The sequence below is a fragment of the Pseudochaenichthys georgianus genome, chromosome 18 (genome assembly GCF_902827115.2).
Source record: "Pseudochaenichthys georgianus chromosome 18, fPseGeo1.2, whole genome shotgun sequence".
Lineage (NCBI taxonomy): Eukaryota > Metazoa > Chordata > Actinopteri > Perciformes > Channichthyidae > Pseudochaenichthys > Pseudochaenichthys georgianus.
Window position 1 is genome coordinate 5,355,120 of NC_047520.1, and position 6,760 is coordinate 5,361,879.

Genomic DNA, 6,760 nt, shown 5'->3' on the forward strand with positions numbered 1-6,760 from the left:
ATTGTGGAACATTGATTTGATTTTTCTCATGGCAGTTTCACTCTAGAGACAAACCAGGGGACTTTACTTTTAATCTGTGTCTGTCCATTTGGTGTAGTGTTTTATCCAATATTACATTTTGTTTATACATTAGTCACTTTCTTATGAAATGCCAGGTTTTAGGCCTTGATTTGCACATTCAATCCTGGAAGTAAAAAATCAACCAGATACTTTTTCTAGATAGTAAGTAAGTAATAACTGTATAGGAAGACGAGTTAAGGGATAGAGGAGAAAAGGTTATGGTATAATTACAGAGCCAATTTATAAATGGAGGAAATCAATTTTAGTCTGTTAACCAAAGTGCAGCCATCTGATAATGTACTATCTGTAATTAAAGATCAGAGGAAAAGAACAGAATGAGAGGGGTCAATCCAGAATACAAATAAAGAAGCAAAGAGATTGTAGAGCAGTGAGAAAGAAAAAAGCTTGGTGTGTCAATTCATTACATTGCCAGTATTTTTCGTTGTTGTGAGAGAAAAAAAATCGCCCCCTCGAATTTTTTAACAGCCCCCTCAGTAATTTCAACCTGGAGCCGGGCCTGCAGAGAGTGCTACCTCTGTAACAGCCTCTACTGCCCTCTCTACTGCTTCTTGTGGAGTTTCTGCCCCCTTAGCTGCACCAAGTCCTGCAACGCCCCCCATCCCAGCTCCCACAAAAGCAGTTGCCCCTGTAAGTGTGCTTGATACAGCTGTTCCTGCTGCAACCCTGGCTATATCTTGTCCTTTCCTCAAAACTATGCCTACTACTCCAACCTCCACTGCTACTCCCGCTACCGCATTCATCCTTGCACATTACTGCTGCATATACTGTATTTGTTGTATGGATTCTTATCAGTGTATTTATTCTTATGTATACATTTTACATGAGACTTCCTCATCAGAAACCAAAGAGTGCCTGCATGTCTGAGATTACTAATTTCCAACAAGACACTGTTTCAAAGACATACCCGTATTTTCAAAACATTTTCAAGTTACACTTTGGTTGCACTCACATCTAGCTCAGATAAATTCACATCAGAGGTAAAACCCTGACATGGCACAATATCTGCACATATCTTATCACCTCGCTCCATTGTCTGGTCTGAATGATTTAGACATGTGTGTTGACCACAGAAGACTTGTGTAACTGCTGTCAATGCTATTGCAGTGGCTTCTCTTAATAACGCTTCCCTAAAAGCAGTCACCTGTGGGCGATGATAGGTTGTGATCTGTACACGAATGGAACATTCTGTGGATAGATTAGATATGAGTTTTGCATTATCAAAACTCATATCTAATCAATGTTTTCCTTCTATTAGCTTACATTTCAATTACAGTCTTTTGGAATGTGTGAAATCATAAAATGGCATTCTGTTATTTGTTTATTGGGTTACAGTTTTAACATTTTTAAATGTAATGTTATTCACTGACACACACAACTCAAACCATTAGAATATACTGCTATCTAGTGGGAAGTTGATGCAACTGCATTATTTAAAGTGTTTAAAGAGAGTTAGTCTTTTTCTCTCACCTTTTCTTGAGCATAGCAAAGGGAAACCATTCATCTATCTTTTACTAGAAACAAAATATGTATCATGTGTGTTACGTTGCGTCCTGGTGCAGGGGTACAGAGGGAAGTAATCAAATATAAAAATAACCGGCAGAGAGAAAAAAGAGAGGAAACTGATTTCTGAAGCCACAAGATGTTCTTTTAATTAATCAGAAAGTAAAGAGGGCACACCAGCCAATATGTATCGTATCAATGTGTCACGCATTCTGGTGAGATCAGGTTGGACAAAGGAGCCTCATTCACTTTACATTGGGGTTGTTTGCGTGGTGCCGACACGTAAATGTAACAAAGTTAGTGACTCCACCACGCAATGTGGTGTTAAGGAGTCGTGGTGGAGTCACGCATTCTGGTGAGATCAGGTTTTGACAAATATATGTATTAACAGAAGCTTAACGTAAACCAAAAAACTAACACAAAGGAAAAACAAAAGACGAAGCGACGTATAGCTGCTCCGAGGTCAGGTCCTCTGCGGGAGAGAGATTGCGGGTCTCGCTCAGACCCTTTAACCCTCTGGTACCGGCCGCCAGGTGTCCTCAATCCCAGCTGATAGACCAAAGGGAAAACCATAAAGAAACATATACACACACCAGAGATAACAAGGCGGGGGTCGTCATAAAAAAACAACAATAACGTTTTTTAAAAACAGAAAAAGCTCGGCAATAAAACCAGACACCAAAACATGTTTAGAGGTGGCTGTAAGCAAAGTTTGGGATGCAGAGATTGGTGGAATCGGGTAGTTCTGTATTCCTTTTTAAATCATTGTAACACTGTTACCAAGCCTTTATCGAGCTGGTCAGCATGAGTGAAGAGAACTGTTGCGTATTTGAAGACTTCTTCAGAAAATAATTTGTTTATTTCTTTGATCACTTCCCGTTCGTGCTTTGTGAATTTCTTCACTTCAAGCACAATGAGAAAAGCATGCGGCCAAGGAGCGCAGTCTGTGATACACGTTATTATCTCAGGCTAAAGCTCCTTCTCTGATTGATCTGTGTCGAAGAACCCAGGAGTGTCGATCAGAGTGATGCTTCTTCCACTAACGGATCTGGTTTCTGCTTGATATGTACTTGTTTCAGAATTGGCAGTAGTATTCGTTGTGAACAGTTCAGCTCCAAATATGGTGTTAGCCAGGCTGCTTTTCCCAACTGAGACTGAAAGAGAATTACTTCCATTAACAATACTCTATACTTGTCTTAAGGTTATTTCCCTATACAAACTAAAATCCTTATTGCTCAATCATTAAGATAAAATGGGAAAGATGTTGGTACGGAGCATTATCATAATAAGAGAACCAAGGTTACCCACTATAAAACACATATACAACTAAATAGCTACAACATCTGTATTGTAACATTTAATGTGCAGTGTTTATTACTGAAGAAATAACTCCAGGAAATGAACTTACCGGCGATGCAACTATGGAGCGACGTGAATATGTTTCAATGAACTTCCTGAATCATATCAGCAGTTCTTTTTTCCCCTTCAGCTTCTACAGTTTAGCTTTACCACAGAAACACAACGAACAATTCTCTCAGTCTCAAACGGGAGTTCGAAACAGGATGTGGTTTCCTCTCTTCGAAAAACATTCTGCATCACACGCTTGGTCTTTTTGGTTGAACACAGTTTCCAGTTCTGTTTTGTCGCATTTATGTCACGCTCTCTTGAGAATACAAAAATAAACTTTACCTTTTTTACTTTAATAGATTTGTTATAGCATCAGACAACTCTCATCATTGGTCTTCTCAGATAGATGTCATGACAGAGTATCAGTGAGCAGTGTTAACAACAAAATAAACTGAAGGAAGTAATCTAAACTTACTGTCCATGATCTGGAGAAGAGAAACAGCTTCACATGTAACAGACATCACTTTTATCTATTCCCCTTTTCTCTCACGCAGGTTTCATTCTAGTCTCACTTACAGTTCTTGCATATGTGTGGTGGGGGGGAAATAACCAAATACAACTTTATTTGCTGAACTAACATGTTTTCATAGCATTCTGTTTAATCAATGTTATAATTGTTTTGCTGATACAATGTAATCCACAAAGAAACACAACCCAATAATACTTTGCATACATCAAATATTTAATACATAACCGTGTATTTTGTTTGTTTGTTTATTTAAAAGGACAGTGCACATTAATCCACATTGCTGTAAATGAGCCAGTATTAGCCAGCAGGCTAATTTTCAACTGTTGTCCTTGACAAGATGTTAAATGACCACAATAATATAACTTATATACTTATAGTATCACTTTTTATTTATCTCTAGGGGAGTTGCTGTGCAGTAGTTGCAGAACGAATATGGAATTGTGCCAATAAAAATGAACAGAACCTTGTCAATCCATATATCCAGTATGAACAATATCAAAATAGTTTTCAAATGATCATAACATATAAACAGGTTCAGTCCACGGGGGTCATGATTGTATCACATTTGTTTAAAACTTTATGTCCGTACCTTAAGTTTGGAAAATGTATTTGAAACAGAAACAAGTGACCTAGGTTTGAAGCTCAGACAAGAAGTAGACCTTTTTACGTATAAATAGGAAGATTATCCTGAAGTCTGCAGAAGGATCTTTGTTCATACATTCTCTTCCCTTTATTCAGAAGTTTATGTTACGTTTGGCCTCTGTTGTAAAACACCTTGTGCTTTATCTAAGACCGAGAGTGCTACCTCTGTAACAGCCTCTACTGCCCTCTCTACTGCTTCCTGTGGAGTTTCTGCCCCCTTAGCTGCACCAAGTCCGGCAACGCCCCCCATCCCAGCTCCCACAAAAGCAGTTGCCCATCTAAGGCTGCGGCCCCACGAGGACGAATTCGGTCGTTTGCGTTACTGTTTAGTGTCATATAGACCGTTCGGCCACACGAGGACGACCGAATATGGCACTAAACGACTGAGGAAACGACAACGGGTCCCAAGGTGGATAGAAATGCATACGCCACTCTCTGGGGGGTCAAACAGCTCCGTGTGTGCACCCTATACGGACATTTTCAGATCACTGATAGTGATTGCGCAATAGCCCCGCCTCTCCCCACCTCTTCTGCTCACCTCCGCTTACCCCGCGCCAGTGCTGAAGTGTTTCGCCACCAACAACAACAACAATGGCGGATCGCAGAGTTGCTATCGTGCTCCGGACGCTATTGACCATGCTACAGTTGTTTGTGCTACATCTACAGCAATAATGATGAGGCAATAGCCCCGCCTCTCCCCACCTCTGCTGCTCACCCCCACGTCAAAGTAAACTGCATCCTGAATTCAGATTATTTATCTTTCTCTCGCGAGTGAAGTCTAATCTGACAGGACGGAGACACGCAGCTCTGCCCACCTACAGCTCCTCCCGCTGCAGCAAAACACACACTTCAAGTCAGATCATCACCCTTAGCTATTTTAATTACCTCTCAAACTCCCTAAACTAGTTATAAATATGTTTATTTTTTACTGTCGGCCGGGTCACTCATTACTGGATCAGCTGCTGCATGAGACAGACACTGACGCTGTCCGAAGAGAAGGAGGAAAAAGAGAGGCTCCGTGTATTTTATCATTATATTATATAGAGTCGTTATTCATTTGTTTTAAAGCTCAATAAATAACAAAGAAGACCTTTGACCGGCACTTTTATAATTTTGTCCGGAAGATTTCAACTTTAATAAACGCTGACTGGCGAAAAACTCTGCCCGGTTCCCTCGGCCCCCACCGCGGAGAATAAACAGAAGGGCAACCATGACAACCATGCTTCTTCGCTGCTTTTGTGGAGGAAGTTACAGCGCCACGTAGAGGCTCCTGCATATGTACTGCAGCTTCTCCAGCGGTTGGAGCTAAACGGAGCGGTCTCGTGTGGGCAGACACTATCCGGATAATTATTGCATGTGGACGGAAGCCGTTTGCGATTGCGTTTGCGTTAATCCTATGCGTTTAGCCGTTTTCGTCCTCGTGGGGCCGCAGCCTAAGTGTGCTTGATGTAGCTACAGCTGTTCCTGCTGCAAACCTGGCTATATATTGTCCTTTCCTCAAAACTATGCCTCCTACTCCAACCTCCACTGCTACTCCCGCTACCGCATTCATCCTTGCACATTACTGCTGCATATACTGTATTTGTTGTATGTATTCTTATCAGTGTATTTATTCTTATTTATACATTTTACATGAGACTTCCTCATCAGAAACCAAAGAGTGCCTGCATGTCTGAGATTACTAATTTCCAACAAGACACTGTTTCAAAGACATACCCGTATTTTCAAAACATTTTCAAGTTACACTTTGGTTGCACTCACATCTAGCTCAGATAAATTCACATCAGAGGTAAAACCCTGACATGGCACAATATCTGCACATATCTTATCACCTCGCTCCATTGTCTGGTCTGAATGATTTAGACATGTGTGTTGACCACAGAAGACTTGTGTAACTGCTGTCAATGCTATTGCAGTGGCTTCTCTTAATAACGCTTCCCTAAAAGCAGTCACCTGCGCGATGATAGGTTGTGATCTGTACACGAATGGAACATTCTGTGGATAGATTAGATATGAGTTTTGTATTATCAAAACTCATATCTAATCAATGTTTTCCTTCTATTAGCTTACATTTCAATTACAGTCTTTTGGAATGTGTGAAATCATAAGTCTGGCAGTCTGTTATTTGTTTATTGGGTTACAGTTTTAACATTTTTAAATGTAATGTTATTCACTGACACACACAACTCAAACCATTAGAATATACTGGTTAGGTGATGTAACTGCATTATTTAAAGTGTTTATAGAGAGTTAGTCTTTTTCTCTCACCTTTTGTTGAGCATGGAAAAGGCAAGGGGAAACCATTTATCTATCTTTTACTAGAGAAAAATGTGTATCATGTGTGTTACGTTCCGTCCTGGTGCAGGGGTACAGAGGGAAGTAATCAAATATAAAAATAACCGGCAGAGAGAAAAAAGAGAGGAAACTGATTTCTGAAGCCACAAGATGTTCTTTTAATTAATCAGAAAGTAAAGAGGGCACACCAGCCAATATGCATAGTAAACTAATGTGTGTGTGTGTGTGTGTGTGTGTGTGTGTGTGTGTGTGTGTGTGTGTGTGTGTGTGTGTGTGTGTGTGTGTGTGTGTGTGTGTGTGTGTGTGTGTGTGTGTGTGTGTGTGTGTGTGTGTGTGTGTGTGTGTGTGTGTGTGTGTGTGTGTGTG